The 21,177-nt window shown below is 40.9% G+C and overlaps 1 protein-coding gene across 2 annotated transcripts in view; it reads left to right on the forward strand.

Annotated features, from left to right (window-relative positions):
• The window catches only part of PHYHIPL (phytanoyl-CoA 2-hydroxylase interacting protein like), a 126,907-nt gene that overhangs the window by 71,840 nt on the left and 33,890 nt on the right, over positions 1-21,177 (forward strand). The window lies entirely within an intron of this gene.

A 21,177-nucleotide genomic window follows, 5' to 3' on the forward strand; every position in this document is an offset into this window, starting at 1 on the left:
GAAACTAGGGAGTGGTGATGCTATGGGGAGCAGAAGGAGCATTTACTGTAAAATTAAGCGCTTGATGCAATCCTGAGTATGCAGTGACTGAGGGAGTTGAGTGGGAATACCCACATTATGAAGACAACTACAATGTGCATTTTTCTTCAAATATGTACTTCACTTACATTTTTTGTCTGATTCCCACATCTCCAGAATTTATCAACATACAATTGTATTTTCTACATTGCTGATCTTCTCCTAAGCCATGAAGTCAGAAAACTCTCTAAAACCAATTTTCAAAATCAAAAATATCTCTTCCTGAAATCAGCAAATAAAGGATTAACTGCATCCCATTCCATCAGGTTTTCCATCTGTTCAAAAGAATATGGCTATTTCCATGAAATGAATACTTTTCAAAATTTATTTTTGGAAGAGGAGAGTACATGTATGTGATTTGGAAATAAGATGTTAGAGATGCTGCCCTCTTCTGAAGGGATGGTTAGACCTGCTCTTTGGTATTTGTACAAAGCTCAAATATGGTTTGTTTTCTTGGACTTGAATGTCTTTGGATCACAGATGCTCAAGGATAAAGGTTTACTTGTTTGTTTTTTTTGTTTGTTGCTTGTTTTCTGAGTGGAATTTTAAATATTTATTTATATATGTGCAAAATCCTCTATTCTACAGGGTGGGATGCCAGACCATTTATTTTGGCACCAATTTTAAGAAGTAGGTGCTTTTACTCTGCAGCTTAAGTGGTTTTGCTTCAAGTTCCCTTAACATTCAAAACCCCACCAGAGCAGTGGTTGACTATAAAACAAATAGTACTTGGCTTTATAAATTTCATAAATATAACCTTCCATTTTCATGTATCTCATATGGGTCAGCATGCTTGGATTTACTGATCCTTTTTTCCTTCATTTTAATTCTTATTGGAAAGTTAGTTATGTAGGGCATTATGTCCCAGCTGTCTTCATTTTGATACAAGATTATTTACTGCTTGATTAAGAAACTTTTCCAAAATGCCACTGTCTATGTCGTGGCAGAGTACTCTCTATGCAAAATGCGGTTATACAGTATTTCCCTAGTGGTATTTCTCCCAAGACTTGTTTGGTGTTTGGAAGGCAGGCTGAGGACAGCTGGCCAGCACAGCCGTGGCTGCAGCCTTATCTTGTCATTATCAAACACACAAGCCATGCAGCAGCATCCACAGGACAGATCTCCACCCAGGGACTGGCTACAAGCCAGGCCTAACTCACCAGGTAGGATCTGCTCAAAAAGAGCTTTCCGAGCTGGAAGCAGCAGCCACAGGGATGGATCTCAGCCCCCTCTGAACAAAGTGCGAGTGCACAAATTCCTGCTCTCCTTGGGACACTGGGAATGCCACAGGAGAGAGCAAGTACGAGATTCATCCCTCAATTTCAGTGCTGTCCCACCAGTGTAGTGATGGCAGCATGAGGCTGCTCTTCCACCTCTTTGGTAAATACAAATGAGGCAGCAACACAATACAGCCTTGCTCTCCAACTGGAAGAGACGTGGTGACTTTGCAGAGTGCTCAGGTTCCCCACTCCTCTGTCCTTCTTGGGGAAGAGCCAGACCCATCCCCATGAGCTCTTCACTCCTCTGTGATGGGCTGACCCCATGCTGGCAGGAAAAAATTATACCCACCTCTGCCTTAGTCTTTCTTGGCCACCTGCTGCTAAAATCAGCCTGCTGATGTCTCACTTTCCGGAGCAACATTTCAGGATCTTCATTTCCATTCAGAAGGTGCTATTTTATGCTTGGGTTTTGCTGTGAGGCAGTGTTGCTGTTTGATATTTCTCTACAGCTATAAATTTCAAGTTTTTAAGTTTGAGAGATAGGGTGGAGACAGTATCTTCCCTTTTTGTGGGCTTATGCCAATAACTGTGAATGTAAATAGCTGCATTAATGAGGCTTATTGAACGTGTTTTATTAGGAAGTGTGAAAGTCATTAGCTTTTCAGTAAGAAAGTGTAAATGACCCTTCTTATATTTGCATGTGAAACTATAAAACTTAATTTCTTATGCATACAAGACCATTTTTGTCTATCATAGTACCCAAAACACTTAGTAAGGCATTTTGTCATTTTAGTTTGAAATAGCACTGTCATTTAATACTGTCTTTTTTCCTACACCAACTTACATTCTCAAATCCTTTCATAAAAACCAATCTATAATTATGTCAATGCAAAAATAAACACATGGGTGATGTTCTGTGGGTAGAATCCTCATTTTGTTGGCTGGCTAGAGAGTGAATAGGCATCATTAAAACTGAGTGGAAAATTTCCTCTACCTGTGTAGCCAGTTGATTTTACAAGTAGTTTGCTTGGACAGTTTGATACATAGTATATATTTTGAATTTGCTACAGTTCTGTTTGTTTTACTTGCATCTACAAAACAAGATTTTTGAGGCCTCACAGGCAAAAATTCTTGAAAATTTCAGTGGATTTCACTCTTTAGAATGATGATCTTTCAGTTATTTATATCAAGATACATTTTTATTATAGAGAACTTTCTTCTAAAGGAATGGGGCAGAATTAGTAGGTGTGTAGGATGACAGAAGAGTAGCAGTGGTGGATGGAGGCAGGGGAAGAAGGCTTTTAAAGAGGTGGAGAAAGGGTGGACACACTCCTCACAGAGAGAAATGTCATGGCAAAGTGAAAACAGAACATGGTTAGAGGACAGTACCCTAACAACAGATTTTTTTTTCCCTGTTAAAAGAATTTTGTGAATTATTGTGTAAGTGTTGTAGAAAATTCACAGGAGGAAACCTCATGGCAAGAAATAGCTGTAGAAAAATACCCCAAAAAGGTCTAGTGCCATTTTTATCTACCATATCATTTTTGCTGTTTAACTCCAACAGTTACAAGTTCATGTGTAACAAAAACAATTTCCTTGGTCGTAAAATAATAATTTTAATGTCTTTCCTATTTCTAACAGCAACAAAAATAATCTGGAAATAACTTAAGTGCTTTTGTGGGTGCACAAATACATAATACAGAATCCAAGTCACATAGTAGCAAAAATAGTCACATGCACTGGACAACAGGCCTGTGTATTTTCCCTTAAGGCTAAGAAAAAGTGCCATGTTGAGCATTACACTGTTTTTCTCCAGATAATTCAGTGTTTGAATTATTACATTATTATTTCACTGCTTCCCTATACACTACATTTCAAGAAAGCAATTTTATGTGTACAGTATTTAAGCGCACACGAAGGCCTGCTGAGATTTGTTGGGATTACACTTAAAATCCTGCCACAGATACAGAGAATACTCAGCTTCTTCCTCCAAAAGGCTAGTCACATCTTCACATATGGGGAGATATTTATTGAGTGCAACGTTAACAGCTACCATATTGCTATACTCCCACGTTGACACAAATGTTGGCAAAATCTACTGTGCCAGCTGCCCACTTTACACACTCTAGTGGCACCTTTTCTCCTCCTCGAATCCATAAATTGCCATTATCATCCAATTAATGCTCCAACAGTGATATTTTTTTCTGCCTCACATATTTCTCAGAATATAAAAGAAGATGGATACACAGGAGTCTGTAAAACCAGAACAAACCCAGCAGCTAAGACTTGTTTTTTGCCAGAAAATACCCTGGAGTCCTCTGTGGGAATATTATTATAGAGAACCAAGGATTAGTGTAGAGATTGAGGAGATTAAACCTTAATTAAAATAAGCACTTATACACAGCACATCCATCAGACAACTACTATTTTAGTTGTAGTGGAGCAGGTCTTCCTGCAGCTGCCTGGGTCACCCATCCCATCCTGCCCAAGGGGATGGGTTCCTGCAGTGCCTGCTGGAGGACACATTGTTTAGGGCACTACAGAGACATGCAGCTACAGAAAGGCTCCTCCAGGCACGGGGCTTCTTTGCAACAAGATAAGGTGACTTCCAGAATCAGCATTTGTACCTAAACTGCACACAAGGTTTTTGTCCTTCTGTTCATGATCTGTGCTGCTCCAGCCCATGATGGTCTGTTCACTAACAAGACAAAGCATGGGAACTGCATTTCCCTCCTGAGTGCACAGAATTGGGGGTGATGATAATTTCTAATAAGTTTTCATCTTCAGAAGTATTTATTTCATTTCTAAGATAGTCTCTGTCTGCTTGCCTACAAAATATGCTGCAAGGGTATATTCAAAACTTAAATTTGTGTCCCTTTTTACTCCTAGGGATGTTGACACAATTTTCTAATGGAGTTATGTTTCTCACATTTAAAAACCAAATAAATCAACCTAATTTGGAGCATACCATTTCTGTGATTGCATAGTAATTTTCCCTGTTCCTAAGAAATTGTGTGTTCCTCAGACTTGTGATGAATAAGAAGAATGTAAAGATCATACTGGTTTACAAATCATCAAAATGTGAGGAAAAAAGCTTCAGCTCTTTATGTGCATCCTTTCAGAACTTAATGGTCATTTCAAATATTTTGATATAGGAACACAGAATACAAAAATACACCTAAATCATGTACCAGCATCTTTCCAAAATGCCACCAGTACCATTCTTACGTGGAGTTTGGGTATAGTGTCAAGAGGGGCTCTTTGGGAGTGTCACTCTTTGAATGCTTTCAGAACTCCTGATGTTGTAATCTACTGTTACCCAGTATTTTATTACTCTCAGTAGGACATTTACTGGAGAGATGAAACCTGAGTAGGGCACAATTAATCCTTTCAGTAGTTCCCATTGGGTACTCATGGCTTCGTGGAGCCATTTACTCTTAAGTGGAGTCCTGGAGGAGCTCAGTGTTGTGATGGTGTTTGCCAACATTCCCTTCTGACCTAATCTGTGTTTTGGTGTCATTTTATTTTAACATATTTGTTAGCTTAGAAGCAATGTCTAGAGATAGACATCAACATGTACATCTCTTAAAGCAGAAGGGCTTCTGCTGCCCAGACTCTCTCATAACTTCATTCCTTGAATTTATTCTGGGTTTGCTGCACTAAAAGCATTCCTCCAGATAACTGCCAAATTATTTGTTTATAATTCAGGGCATATTATTTTTTAATTTCTTGAAATGGTGTCATAACTGGTATAAAGTAGTAGTAGTAGTAGTAATTATTATTATTATTATTATTATTATTATTATTGTCATCATCATTATTATATTGTTGAAATACTGTGCCATCAAATTCCAGATCTATTTTTAGAATGCTATCCTGTGAAAATCCTTTTTTGCTTATCCACTGAGTGTATTTGAGCTGAATCTCTTTGTTTCATCTCTTGTGTTGGGGTCAGTGTACTTCCTTTGTGCTGTCACTCTGGGAAGAAAGAACATAATCTCTATCTTACGTGACTTCATAAGAGATTCATCCTTACAATTTTCCTTACCCTTTATTGCTTGGAAAATATTTAGGTGTTATATATAAAGAATAATTATATTGTGTATGTTATGTTATTAGATGAATGAATTAAAAAGGCAACTTGGCAAAACAGGGTTGAGAGGAGAAGTAGAACTATGACCTCAGTGCAAAAGGAAAAGCAAAATCTTTGCAGAACCAGACAAAAAAATCTTCCTTCAGAATTCTAGAAAGCAGCATTAGTGACTTTTAAAATAATAGTGTATGCTGGGGCATGTACATAGGAGCACTAAGAAAGCTCAGCTATCTGGTGACCACCAAATGACACTGGTCTGCAGCCACTGCCTCCAACACAAACAGCTCAGCTCCATCTGAGGAGCCCTCCTGGAGGCAATCAATCACATACAGAACGCAGCAGTTATAAATAAGGTCTGCAGTTCATATACATTCAGTGGATTTTGCAACTAAGCTGTATTTGTGTCCAAAACAAATATTTGGATGACTGAATGTCTCCCTCCTAGGAGTGGAGAAAAAAAGAGTGCACATTGTCAGCACAGGTCAGGAAATAAGTGAAACTCAGAGTTGTGTGCCTGGATGCATTTTGTCTTCTGAATCAAAGCATTGCCACCCTGCACAACCTTTTGAGAGCCATTGGCGCCTTAGGCTTAAGTACCTAATGTCACAATGAATGAAGAGAGCCAGACAGCCAACTTACTGCTTAGGATGGAAAACAACACAGCAACTGGAAGAACCTTATGAAAATTGCAGAAATAGTTTATAGAAAATTGTTAATAGGAAAGACAGGTTAGAGCAAAAAGTTAGCTTCTTTAATTTCCCCTGGCTGTGTGTTTCTGTGTGATGAGAGAAAAATAGTTTTAAAACATTGGGGGTTTTGGCTTTGGTTTTGTTTTTGCTATCATTGTCTGCCTCACAAAGAGAACTTCTTTTAGACATTCCAGATAAGCATGTTACACTATGATTTACTTACCAGCTCTCTAGAGCTATCTTGAGGAGTCTGTCTCAAGAATGATGAACTTCGATGCCAAGGTAGCACCTGTGAGAGACACAAACAGATTCACTTGGTGGGCACAGCCCAGCAAAACAGGAGACTTGCAGCACTGGTGTGTGCAGCAGCAGCACGGAGCAGCAGGGACAGAGCTCAGTGGGGCCCGTGCCATCAGCCATGGTGCTCACAGGGCTGCTCCCATTTACTGCTCTCATTCAGTAACAAACACAGGAAACTCTCATTTTCTAAACTGACTGGATGTAGAGATTATCAATGGGTCATTACTCTGTTTCCACCATGAAACAAGAACATGCAATAGATTTTCCCCTCATCTGGGTTTTTTTCCTCTTTACTCTCTCTCTTTTTGGATGTTCTCTCTACCAGAGCTATTTTGCAGGGTATAAGAGAAGATGGCTGCATCTATGGTGTTTGGATTTGTTATGTCTGTGTTTTTTCATTGTAATGCCAATGTTAGGAGTTTTAAAAATTTTTTCCTAGAGTTCAGTCTTGATCTTACTGTCAAGAAAATGTACACCAACCAAGATTTTACATTTTAAGGAAAAAATGCAAACAGGAAAAAAAAAAAAAAAGAAAAGTTCTGGATAAAATATGCTTGTTTAGGCTGTGTTTTCCATTTGAGAGGCTGATCAGGTCCAGCAGGAAAAACATTTTAATATTAAATGATTTCAGAATTACAGCTTTTAGAATAGGACAAAAACCTCTCTGGATAAGGCCTTTTGTTTATATCTAGTGCATCAACAGGGAAAGGGTGAAGTTTCATTAGTTGCCTCTGTCTTTTAGGAACCCAGTCTTTACCAATACATTATTCCAAATCCTTCACTGAATAATCTGCATGATTGCACTGTCTATGAGTCTCATCACCAGCATATTTGTTCATTAGAACGTATATGAAGGACAAACAGAGCTAAACTGAATTCATTAAAAAGTTTGAGCAAATGCTGGTGGAGGGTTTTTCCAGTATTTTCTCAGCTCTCTTAAGAACTTGTACAACTGTCATCTAAAAGCAATGAAAAACTTCCATCTCCTACTGAGTTCTGTAAATCCATGAGCCCTCTCTACCTCATGCTCAGAAGACAGGGCAGACCCTCTCCTGATCGTGACCTTTTTTCTGTAGACATGAAATTTCTCACATCAGTACAAACAGCCTCCACCCATGAACATTGTTCATCTCTTTGGTATTTTCAGGTCTTGCATGGGTTGGCTCTTTGCCATTGTATCTGAGCACAGTGTTCTCAAAGCTTACAGCATGACACATGATACAGCAAAGAAAGATAAAGAAAGGAACAGAGCAGTCAGTAATCGATAGGAATGAAAAGGACAAAAGAGCCTCTCAGCATTTTCTATTCATTCTGCTACTTTTACTTTTTTCGTTCTCTTTATCTTGCTTTGCTTTTTACATTCCTCACTCTCTGCCATCAAGATTTTAATAATTTTAAGCCAGTCCCTCTGTCTTTACTACAAGCATAAGTTACGAGGAATGAGCAAAAGGAGCTACAAGCAACACACAGCAGGAGCTGCTGATACTGCACATGAGGAGACCAAATGGAATATCATGGCTTAAAACCATAAATCAGCATGCAAAAAGTCTCAAAATGTGTGTTTCACCATGAGGTAGCTGGTTAGGAAGAGCAATGTGTTTTTCTCCAACCTAAACCTATCCTAGGAACAACCCAATCACAATCTCTAAACTCCAATTTAGAGAAATTTTTGAATTTCCTGTTTTTGAAATTTTTTGTTCAGTTTTGTTAATTTTTACTTAGATTAAAATTGACTTGTTTAATTACCTCCCATATTATTCACTGAACATCTGATTAACTCAGTACCAAGTAGTGGATTAGCACACAAGATTTTATGGTGAAGTGTGGCTCTTATTTAAGTTTCTTGTATATATAAGAGGGTGAAATTTATTTCTGTTGGCTTTTTATTAGCTTGGAATAGTCAGAAAATATTTTCAAGATGTTGAGCTCCAGAACCACTGCTGTTTTGATGTTCAGATTCTGCACTTCACATGTTTTCTTTCTCAGTCCTTACGTAAGAAGATTACACAAGAGAAGACTGTAATCTCCAAAATCATTTACCATATTAAACAGCAGCTACCACCAGTGGATCTTTATCAGCAGCCTGGAGCACAAAGGAGACACGTGGCTGTACATATGGAAACTGGTCATTTACAGTACTCATCAATGTGTGCTGCCAGTTGTGGGCAGATGTCATCAACAGTCATTACCCAGCTCTGAAAATAGAACCAAACTTGACCTGGACAGGTCCTCAAACAATTGATAAACTGCCTCTGAATAATGGAAATATGTGGAGTCCACTCTCTCCACCAGTCTCTTGCTGCTCAGTGATCCTGCAGACCCAGTGCTAAGGCAGCGTGGGGAGGGGACACTCAGTGAGGATGTGCATGGCAAGAAGATGTCTCCTGACTCCTCAGAGTTAGAGTTTCTCTGTATGTCCCTGGTCAGGGACAGGAGAGGAGCATCACTACCATGTCCTGTCTGGTGTCTGGAAATGGCAAGTTTTATTTGCCCATTGTGGGTTTTCCTTTTTTTTTTTTTTTTTTTTTCTCTTTTCCCTGAGAGCCACTGGTAACCTTAGTGAGTAGGAGAAAGCACTTGGGAAAAAAAAAAAAAGGGCAAAGTGGTTTTAAGAGTGGGAATAGTCCTGTGCAGAGCCAGGAGCTGGACTTGATGATCCTTGTGAATCCCTGCCAGCTCAGCATTTTCTGTGACTGTGAGAGCACCTCTGCCCTGTGTTTACTTCTTTGTCTGTCCTGAGCACTGCGCTGTGCCCTAGGAAGGGAAGGAACAGCATCAAGATGCAGAGGGGTTCCTGTGCTTCCACCTTGCCGGCTTTCCCAGACTGTGTGAACTCTGCATGGAGAGCTGGTGCCATGGCCCTGACAGCACTCCCTCAATTGCTGTGTTGTGTGCAAGGGGACAACCGGCCATGGTCTCACATTCACACACTTTCCTAAATCTGGCTGCCTCTGCTTAGCTCCCACGACAGGATAAAGAGCACTGGGTGGGGGGGGGGGGGTGTCCTTCCCCCTCCCTTCCCTGCCCTCACCCAAGGCTTGAGAGGAACACTGGCTTCTCGTTTCCTTTGAGAAGTGCTGGCGAGCACAGGCTGTTACAGTGCTCGCACACAGTCCTTGGCAGCAGAAGTGGTCAGCTGCTCCCGTGCTCCTGTTTGCTTGCTGGCATGTAGCAGAGGGCACAAGAGAGAGGAAAGCAGTGCTACACTCCTGAAATGAGCTATAGCAAGTGCTGTGTGCCTGCAGCTCCAGCCAGCCTGCCAGGGCTTGTCTGCTTGTTAGTTAGCAGGTAGAACATTACAAGTGACTTGCACTTAGTTGCTCCCCTGTTGCCAGCCCCTCTGATCTCCAGCAGGACTGGAAGACATGATTTAAGGCACTAAGAAATGTGTTGCTTAGCCTTTGTGCAAGTGCACAGTCAGTGTTTGTGTGGTAATGTTATCTTTGAAACACAAAAGTGCTTTGTAATGGCTACTAATACTGCTACATGTAATAACAACAAAAAATAATTTTTAAGATGTCTCTGCCAGAATGAAAATCTGATTGTCAGAAATAGCCACCAGCCCTCCCCCAATAAAGTGGGAGGAACATTTGCTTCTCCTTTACAGTCTCTAGAAGAGACTGTAAGGTGTGTGCAGAGGGGCTTTTCTATTTGTCTATGTCCCAAAACAAAAAGGACACCACAATAATATTTTGGTGACATATTGTCACCAGCAATAATATTTTGGTGACAGAAATGACTGAATCAAACTTTGTTATGAGCTATACAGCAGAACATGTTATGCTGTATCTGTGCAGGGAGTGATCTCTTTATTTAGCAGAAGTTGCAGCAACAAATTTTTCTAACTATGGATTTTGTTTTTATGCTTTTCCAAGCATTTTTCTTTTTGATTGTTCTTGAAGTTGTGACATGAGATCAGGAAAGCTTAAGAGCTTAAGTGACTTCTTAGAGTACCATCATTTCAAGATGAATAAGCATTCATGAAGACAGCCTGTGGGAAGTGAATTGATGTAGTATTTGAATGCCCTGACTTTATAATTTGTACAAAACTCTCTCTGCAGGAGTGTGCCCAGTGCTGAAAACTTTGCCTTAGGGTTCAGCTGGATCAAGCAGTAATAAGACTCCATCAGTAGTTGAGGGGGAGGAAGAGGGGAAAACAACTTTAAAGCAGTGAAAGAAGATACCCATGATCATTGTTGTAGCAAAGCTTTTGCTCCCACAGTCTGTGGAAGCACCACATAATAGGCTGGAGAACTGACCCTGCTCTCACTGCTTGCCTTGCAGCTGCATGTGGTATTGCAACCTCGGTTTGGGAACAGCTGGCTCAAGCAAAGGCAGCTAGCTGCTCTGCTCAGCTGTGTTTTGAGATGAGCTGGTTTCTGTTGAGGTCAGTGGGAGTTTGACAGTATAAGGAGTTCAGACCACCATCCCTCGAGAGGATGAAGAAATCCAAAATGAGAAAATAGGGATAAGACTTACATGTTCTCTCAAAAGCTGGTTGCATGATCTATTTCAGCCTGAAAAGTGCTTTTGCCAGCAAGATACAGGAAGGAGATTTTACTCCAGGATGAATTCATCGTTTGCATAATATTTCCATTTAGACAGTGCTGTCAGGCAGTAATTTTAATGAGTGCTCAAACCCCCAGAGTGACTGTAGTTTAACCCCACTGCTTGTTCCTGTTTCTTTATCGACATTCCTGTTAACTCCTGGTATTTGCCTTCTGCAGCCAAACAGCCGCATTTGGGAATGAGCATCTTTGTCCAGACTGACTGCGAGTTCATAATGCTCCTTGACAGCAACTGTTCCCAAAAGGGCTGCATGGCACTATTACAACTGCAGAAGCACTGCACCAAAAACAGAACCAAGACCCAGAGAGCTTGGGTCTCCCCACTTTAGCCATCATGATCACTGCACACTTTTTAATCATTTTCCACAAGTGTTAATTATAAAGGCAATTTTGAACTCTCTGGTGAGAGGAGTGGGGGGACCAACCTCTGCTTTGACAGCTGGGCTTCCCAATTTTTATCTTATTTGTCACTGAGCATCCCTCATGCCTCCCTAAGCATGGGAGGAGGCCCTGAAGACATTGTGAAGTACTTTTCTGTCTTTTGTCTCTGAATTATTTGCTGCCACATTTTTGTCAGACATCACTGCTCCTGTGCCAGGAGTGGAAAGGTTTGTTTGCAATTCAGGTAAAGGCCAGTCATGCACATTTTCAGTGTTGTGATAGCTGTGTAATTAACACCTGAGGGCATAAGAATTAGTGGTCAGTTTATAGATAGCCTATGGATCTGATAGCTGCTAATCTCATTAATCCTTGAATTTTGCTTGATTTATACCTCATTTGTTTCCCTTAATTTATAGTGATATATTATTCAACTTCAAGAAAGAACAATAAAAAAAGTAGTAATGGAGCTTTTTTTCTCAGGCCTCAAGCTGTCTGCAGAGAATGGAGGATTTGGCACTCATTTCCATTGCACAATTAGACAAATGAAAATAGTCATTGGTTAGTGATAAAAAATTTCCATTTTCAATCTCTCCTTAGGCTGACTCTGTGTCATATCTTTCTTTTTTGAATAGCTTTACTTGATAAATTTTATGAATGCAAACACATGTTTCTAGAGATTTTAATATACATGAACATTTGTCTCTCCTCCAAAAACACATACAGGGTTCAGTACTGACTTAATACCAGGTCTAATTCATTCCTGGCAGGAGTTGTTTGGTGGTACACAGAAATTATGGGGGAAGGTTGTCCTTAGTTTTTGTGAACTGTAGCTATATTGCTGTAGGGGTGTGTATAATTAAGCTGGTACAACCTCTAAATTAATTTGATGGAACTACACTATTAAAATATGTTTAAAATGCAAGAAATTAAATTGCAGTAGTCTAGCTATTGCCCACACAAAATAGTAGGGCTAATCTAGATTGGTATTTAAAGTACAAAACTGTACAGCTCCACCTCATACCCTTAAATCTGTTGCTGTGCTTGATACAGTATTGGAAAACTTTACTGTCACTTATGTGTACAAATTAATACTTCCACAGCATGACAGGCAATATGTTATAAGATTGATAAAATCCACACAGACAACTTTCTTGTCAACTGGCAGCTACTATAAGTAGCTTGCTAAGGACAAGAGATCAGAAAATTTCTGTGGTGGGTTGACCCAGGCTGGGTACCAGGTGCCCACCAAAGCTGCTCTGTCACTGCCCTTCTCAGCTGGGTAAGGGAGAGAAAATGTAATGAAAAGCTTGTTTGTCAAAATCAGGGCAGGGAGAGATCACTCAGCAGTTACTGTCATGCGCAAAATGCTCTCAGCTAGGGGAAATTAGCTTAATATACTACCAAGCAAATCAGAGTAGGATAACAAGAAATAAAAACTAAATCTTAAAACACCTTCCTCCCACCTCTCCTTTCTTCCCTGTATTCACTACTGATTTTCTCTATGTCCTCCCAGCCAGTGGCACGGGGGGATGGGGAATTTGGGGTTTGGTTGGTTTGTGACACATTTTCTCTGCTGCCCCTTCCCTCTCAAGGGAGGACTGCTCACATTCTTCCCTTGCTCCCACATGGTGTCTGTCCCATGGAAGGCAGTTCCTCTAGAACTTATTCAACATGAGTCCTTCCCACAGGCTGCTGCAGAATCTCAGCTCCAGAGCTTGGAGCACCTCCTGCCCCTCCTTTTCCACTGATGTTGGTGTCTGCTGGGTTGTTTCTCTCACATATTCCTCTCTTCTGATCATTCTTGCACAGTGTCTTTTCCCTCTTCGTACATCTGTTTTCCCAGAGGTGCTGCCACCAATGTGGATGGGCTTGGCCTTGGCCAGCAGTGGGTCCACCTTGGAGCTCGCTGGCATGGGCTCCATCGGACCTGGGGGAAACTTCAGCAGCTTTTCCATGTAGCAACAAAAACTTTACCACGCAAACCAAGTAAAATTTAATTTCATGAATTAAAATCAACTGCTTCAACACAGAAAGCAATTAATTTTGCTACTTTCTACCTCATTTTCCCTCCTCATTCCAGAAATAACCAGGTGGATGTCATGTGATCAACCCCAAAAATATACTGTCGATGGCTAAATTGAATTTATGTGGAGATACATTAATCAGAAGCTGGCTCTCAGACAGATGGGAGTAGGTGAGGTTAGATTGAAAATGGATAAAATAAGAACTGAGATAATCAAGAATAAAAACACTGGTATTAAAAAGAAAAATTAGATAAATAACCCTAGTAAATTTGGTTTTACCAACTAATGTAAGATATCAGGTTAGCAGTTAACATGAAAGAAATAGAGGAAAATAGAGGAAAAGAATTTACAAATGATGAGCATTTGATGTGAGTTCAGCAGGTCTCAGATAAGCCGTGATCGGACAAGTCTGAACATAGACCCACATTCCATCACACAGGAGCCACTGTCGGACCTCTGTCATCAGGCAACAGCTGTGCCTGGATAAATGAACACTTGTTCTGCTTTGCAGGCAGCCTCGTCCCTATCAGCACGTGGAGATTAAGCCCCTTGAACCTCAGACAAAGAGCTGAGGAGCTTGTCTTAGCCCTGAAGAGAGAGTTTTGCCGAATTTGTTTGCTGTTCTCATTTCTCATTCCAGAATATAGTACAGGTTATCAAAGATAGCTCTTTGATAAACACACAGAGGAACAATTTAGAGGGCATTCACAAAGACTAAATTTAGCCTCAGAAGGTTTTTCTCCCCTGCTTCCTGTAGAATCAAGAGGAAGCATTTCCTCTGAAGCAACTCCGAGCACCTACAATGAACTCCCTTTGAGACACAGATGAGGATTTTTCTACTCTCCACTGACTGCAGAAAGATCCTAAGGCAAATAAACTCCTTAGGCTAAAGATGGCCTTTGCAGTTCTCCTCCTGTGCAGCCTGGTTTAAGAAGCAGGAGCAGTGAATCAGTCACTAACAGATTTTGAGTCAGTTCTAGGATTTTCAAGGCTCACAGAATGCAACAACTCCTCCACTGACTTTAAACACTCCAGGGCACTGCGTATGTACAGCACCTGGAAATCTGTAAGGATTGCTACACTACCAATAAATAACATACTGCAGGGCTGACATATATTCAGAACACAAGTAGCAGCAGTAGGACATAATTCAGAGCAGAACATGGTTTAATTAAAATGCTTGTGGGTGTTGTTAAAGAAACAGTGCTACAGAAAAATGCTCATTTTGTTGTTTATTTCTTTAATTTCTTTATCTAATCTGCCTGTATATGGGTGCTAAGTGGACATGCATTCCCACCAGAGCAAACCCATGGAAAACACAGCTCTTCATTGCTGTTTTTCATGTGAAATTATTTCTTGTGAAATTTTGTGACATATGTGCATCCCATATTGCATTGGGTCTGTGTTGCAAGGCTCTGGTAGCAGGGAGGGGACAGGAGTGGCTTAAGGGAGCAGCTGGTGGAAGCTTTCCCCATGTCCAACAGAGCCAAAGTCAGCCAGCTCCAAGACAGACCCACTACTGGCCAAGGCCAGGCCAATCAGAAATTGCAGTAATGCGTCTGTGATAACACATTTAAGAAAGAAAAAAAAAGGTATTGTACAAAAAAAATTGTAGCTAGGGAAGGGAGGACTGAGACTATGTGAGAGAAACACTCTGCAGACACCAAGGTCAGTGCAGGAGGAGGGGCAGGAGGTGCTCCAGGTGCCAGAGCAGATTTGCCCATAGCTCATGGTGCAGACCATGGCAAGGCAGATTGTCCCCCAGCAGCCCACGAAAATCCTCAGGGAAGCAGAGACCAGCCTGCAGTCCATGGAGACCCATGGCAGAGCAGTGGGATGCCCTAAAGAACACTGTGAATCTGTGGCAAGCCCACACTGGAGCAGGTTCCTGGAAGGGGCTTGCAGACCTATGAAGAGAGGAGCCCACGCTGGAGCAAGTTTGTTGGCAGGGATTGTGACCCCGTGGGGGACCCATGCTGGAGCAGACTGTTCCTGAGGGACTGCAGGGGAAGGTACCCACTCTGGAGCAGTTCATGGAGAACTGTAGCCCATGGGAAGGACTGGAGAAGTCTGTGTCTCCTGTGACAGGGACCCCATGCTGGAGCAGGGGGAGGATTCTTCTCCCTGAGCAGCAGCAGAAGCAATCTGTGACGAACCCCATAACCCCCGTTCCCAATCTCACTACACCACTGGCTGCAGAGGAGGTAGGTACAGCCCAAAAATGAGGATGAAGGGGGTGTGGGAAGGTGTTTTAAAGATTTGTTTTACTTCTCTTTATCTCACTCTGATTTTGGTTGGTAGTAAATTCAATTAATTTCTATAAGTCAATTTCCATTTTGACAGTCACTACTGAGTGATCTCTCCCTGCCCTTATACCAAGTCACAAGCTTTTCTGTAAATTTTCTCTCCCCTGCCCAGCTGAGGAGAGCAGTGACAGAGCAGCTTTGGTGGGCACCTGGCATCCAGCCTGGGTCAATGCAAAACATGTGTATAAGTAATCATAGATCTGAAAAACAGCATAAGAGCTTGGAGTAAGTGACTGAGTCAAATGAAAGAAGTTTAAGATTAGTCTACTACTCATTCAGTCTCTGAGCTAAGGAGAGAGAATGCCTTGGTGTTCCTACTCTCACTGATGTAACACAATCTTCCTGGTGTTTCCTTAGTGGTTGACTGTGTTCATGGTAGCAGTGGGGGAGAGGCAATGGTGTCTTTCCTGCGTTGCCACATCACCTCAGTCAGAGCAGATGGTGATGGTACAAAAGCAGTGACAGCAATCTAGATCCCATCTTCTGTCCTCATGCAAAATGCTTTATAGCAAAAAGCTCTATAGTTATAAGAAAATGAGATCAGTAGATGACACTGAGGAACTAATCACTTAGACTTTCTTCATTATCTTTATTAATGTACATTCTTCTTGGCTATCTGAAGAGTTTTGGTTATCCAGTGAAAGGGTGTAGTATTATGAGGAAAATCTCATTCACAGGATCAATTGAGAGTGTTTCAGAAAAGGCTTTGCGGAAAGGGAAGGGCAGTAGGGGGAACAGGAGAGGATACTGTAATGAAAAGCCAGCAGAAATGTGTCTTGTTCCAATGAAAATGGAATTCTCACTGAAGAGAGAATGGGTCACTGCGGGCTACTTAAACAAGTAAAACTAAAATATGAACTGTGCTAGAAACAGAAAACTGGAGGGTCACCAAAACAGGGTTTTATATTCCAAGTTTAGTACACAGGAGAGAAACAGGGACAGCATGAGGATACACTGAAACAGCTGCCAAGAGGTTAAACATAATAAGAAAAGACTGTGTTATAAGTCTTGAAGGCACAATAACACAAAATTACTTGACCAAGAAAATATTAATTGTAATTAATTTGTAATAAGGAGATAAATTTTGAGACCAGTTCTTATTCTCCCTAAGACTAATTGGGCTTTTGCCATGAAGTTTATTGGGAAGGAGATTAAACTTTAAATAATGGCTTGCTTAAGAAATCATTGATGTAATTATGAACTGCTGGGAAAAAGTAACTAAGAAATACATAATGAAATATCATCACTTGAACAAATGCATCTGAGGTGTCCCTTCAGATATTTAAAGAACTGATGGAACAGCTAGTTGCTAAAAAACCCCATGGAGAATTGAGGAAGTATCAGGAGACTAATAAAGTGTCAGCATGCCAGAAGTCTTTAAAAACTGAATTAAGAGTAACTATGGAAACTATTGTCCTATGGGCATGGCTCCAAATGGAAACAAATACTATAAATAGTGAAGCTGAAGGGGGCAATGTATTTACATGGAGGTGAAAAGAGTAATGAGACCCAGATACAGCCCAGGTGTACTGCAGCAAACTAAGCCAGGCCAATTAAAATGTTTATCCTCCACATCTTTTACAATGAAGCCAGAAGATTAGCAGAGGACAGAACAGCATCAAGACTTTATAAAGGCATTTGATGCTGTGCCACATAATATCTTAAGGAAATTACTGAAACAAATCAGCTGGGGCTAAAATTCACTTAAAGGTATCAAAGCTGGCCACTGAACTGTAGACAGAAACTAAATCTGAATAGCAGTCATCATTGTCAAGGATAAGCAGATATTAGTATCCTTTAAAGTTCAAGATATGGTCCAATATCTGGAGGATAAGGCAGTAATTAAATGTGAAAGTGGTTACAAAAGTCGGAAGACTGATTTACAGCACAGAGGAGAGAGGTTCAGATTGTTCTCTAAGGTTATTCTGGATCTCTTAAAGGGAGGATAAACTTAAAATGAAATTAATAAGTGATAATGCTAAGCATTAACAGCACTTTGTGCTCATTAAGGAACAAATAAATTTTATGAACTACAAATACTTTTTTTTGCATATGAAAGAATTCGTTTTTCTTAGATGCTTATGCAGACTGTATAATCAGAAAACTGAAATTCAGAAAGCAGCACCATCAATAGCATTAATAAAATGATAATTTGCTTGATATCTTTCTTGTTCTGGGAGGAATATTCCCTTTAAATTGTTTATATTGCTTAGATTAGGTTGAGATTTGCACACCCAACCGGTACCATCAGAGGGCTCCATACTCTGAAGTTTTCCTTATGAATGAGGATGCTGTGGCAGCAGTGGGTGGTAAGGAATGAAGGGTTGGATAGCAGGACATTTCTGTGACTGTTCTGGGTCAGACCAAGGACTTAGCCAGGATTGTACAGTCCCTTTAGCAGTGGCTGAAAATGGGTATTTGCAGAAGATGAAGGGCATGACAAGCACATATAACAGTCTTCAGTAACTCCTCCCTGGACTCTATTGGCTTTTTTTAGGGCTCAGTCATTCTCAGCTCAGTCACTTGTGGCTTTAGTAACTCTAAACAATTCCTTTTGCATGAACTTTTCCAGTCTTCCCTTGAATGAACAAAAATTTCTAGCACTGGCACTGTCCTTAGTCTTACAACCGTAACATTCGTTGCAGGAAGTACCACGTCCTTTCGTTTGCTCTGAAGCTGTTGTTGTTAACTGCAAATGACACCCTCTAACTCCTGTGTTGGGAGACTTGGCAGAGTCAGACTCTGGCTATCCTGTTTGTGCCACTTGTGCTTTAGTGAATTTCTATTTTATATGCCCTTGGTTGTCTTTTTCATGGACTGATTGTCTTTTTATACAAGTTGTAGACTAGTTTTGCCTACATTGAAGCCCTTTTTCCAGATTTATGAGTAGGTTCCCTGGAACCAGAAGTCACAAGACTGCTTCAGAATTGTATCTTTGATGTTTCAAAGTATGCTTTATAGCCTTGCAAGAGAAGCCTGAATGCATAAACTGAATTCAGTTGCTGCAATGAAGCCCTCTGAACAGGGAAGGAGAGACATTTTGAGATGTATGAGCCACTGCATGCACCTCCCTGGACAGTTCCCAGAAGTTGTGGGGCTTCCCAGCATCTCAAACAATGCTGAAACAGAAAACAGCAGGCAGAGACATTTCCAGGAGATCTGGAGCCTCACTGCTGGACTTGGTGTCAGAGTGCCAGGCCATGGGTGCTTCCTTTGCAGAAAGAGGGAAAGAAACTCACTCACTCTAGAGCTAAGAATAAACACTGCTGCTCTGCCTTGAATTTTTCTAGAGTATAAAAGGGGGACCTCTGCCATCATCCTCATTGTTTGAGCACTTGAGGAGGTTCTTGCTTTGTTATCTGAGAAAAAACAAAGAGGTTCTTGGTTAGATACTGTACCCAGTGCTCTAAATTGTTATACATCAATGTCTATCTCAGTAGGATGAGGTGTCACACCACACATTAACTCTACAGAGTCACTTAGGGTCTTCAGTTTTGGGATGGGTTTTTTGTCTTTTTGTCACCAGTCTGTGGATTTTACTTCAGTTATATGGTGTTTCAATAATATTTTGAACATAATCTTTTTCCAAGTGTGTGCCTTTGCACGCTCGAAACAGTTGACATGTCCATTAAAGATAGAGAATGACCACAAAATTGCAAAGAATTTATTTCCCTGAAACTTCAGGGATTAGTTGCTAAGTTTAGCCAGTGCACCTTTTAGGACTGACCCTCAATACTGATACTTTTTATCTGTCCTTTAATATTTTGCTTTTCTCCTCAAAAGTGGCATACTAATAGGAGGAAAAAAATCCCAAAATGCTGTCTTTAATTCCTCCCTGTTTTTTTTTTCCCCGAAAACCATATCTGTAGCCTTTTTGCCTTTTGCTTGCACAGTCCACTGAGCAATAAGACAAGTCATTTTTTATTCCCAAGTGGGAAGGCAGAGCTGGAACTCTGAGTCTTGCTGAGTTCTGAGAAAGGGGATCTATTTTATAACTTGCAGATAAAAACCTGCTACAATGAAATACAAAAGAGTTTTCAAATAGTGAGAATGAGGTTTCCCAGCTCTGTGCTGTGCTCTGCTGCTAATGCTCAGCAGTTTTCCCAAAACAGAGTGCAACACAGGAACTTTGTAATCGTGTGAGGGGAGGAGGAAAGGAATACACAGGAATCCCTTTTCTCCTTGCTCTTTTATTGCATGAATGAGGTTGTGCCTTTTAGGAAAGAAGCCACACACCTCTCCAGCTGGCTGGCAGCCTCTGCCTTTCTGCTGTAGAGTGGTAGCCCTGCAGCAAGATCTTGCTGACCCACCTGGGGCAATGTGAGTGCCAGGCTGAGGCAGCAGAGCTGAGATTGTTGAACCTCGCCAGGCAAGAGCTGTGTGTCACAGCTCACATTTCCAGGTGCGTGCATCACGCTAGAAAATGCTGCTTCGCTCTCCTTGTGTGAGGTTACTGTAATAACAGACACGTTGTTGAACTACAGAAGTTGGTAAGATTCTGTTTATCTAAAGGTTGGAAGTCTGAGAGGTTGCTGTTGTGGTAAATTCTTTGCAAGCTTTTGCAGTTCTAAGCACATGACCCTCTGCTGTCTCTAATGTGCTGCCATTGGCAGACTTTCCATTACATAATGTTGACCCATATTTGTGATATGTGACATTTTCTGCTAAACACTGTCAGGGATAATCTGTCACAGAATAAACTTTCTGATTATATGCTGAGACTGTCGTCCTTTAGCACAAACATAACTTGTGCCTCAGACAACGATATTCCTTGTTAAGACAAGCAGAGTATAGTTCTCCTAGGTGAAAAAAACACCATGAGAGCATTGTGTGCTCTGGGACTGAAATACCTAGGACTAAATTCATTGCCAAGTGATTGCATGGAATCACATCTGGGAGGAATTTGAGCTTTAAAAAATGTTGATCCCTTGCCCAGGTGATGGGAGGGTGATAGGCTGAAGGGAGCACACAGCCTGAAGTGTGACTCTGCAAAATACTCTCTCAGGCAGGTCTAGCTTTAGAAAAGCAGAGCTATGGAAAAGGTTTCTCTGCTCTACACTTACACTGAAGTCTGCTGGTATTTGGATAGTTAATCAGTCTTTTCTTAAAAAAATTGTAATGGTGTGGAGAAAGAAATAGATAGAGCTCAGACAGGGGTTACTGCTACACGGTAGCTGAGAAATGAGAGGCCTTTGAGGAATGGGAACACCCTCAAAGCTGTCTGCTTTCAAAGAGCTATGCAAAATCCATCCATTCTTAAAAACCTGATTTCAGCTGCACAGAATAAGAAGTAGAGGAGAGAAAGGTGTATAACATAGAGGCAGAGAGAATAAATTGGGAATTCTCTCAGCATTCAAGAACAGTGTCTGTTTCAAATGGACTTTATATAATGTTATAGCAAAGAAGTAACAAGATTGTGTGAGCTGCTGAAGTGTCTGCCACATTGTGGAAGGGAATGGACGTGGAACATAAGGCTGAGAGACTAAATACACCATCTTCAGGGAAAGAAATTTTCCAG

This window comes from Vidua chalybeata, chromosome 8, assembly GCF_026979565.1.
Source record: "Vidua chalybeata isolate OUT-0048 chromosome 8, bVidCha1 merged haplotype, whole genome shotgun sequence".
In the NCBI taxonomy this organism is placed as follows: domain Eukaryota; kingdom Metazoa; phylum Chordata; class Aves; order Passeriformes; family Viduidae; genus Vidua; species Vidua chalybeata.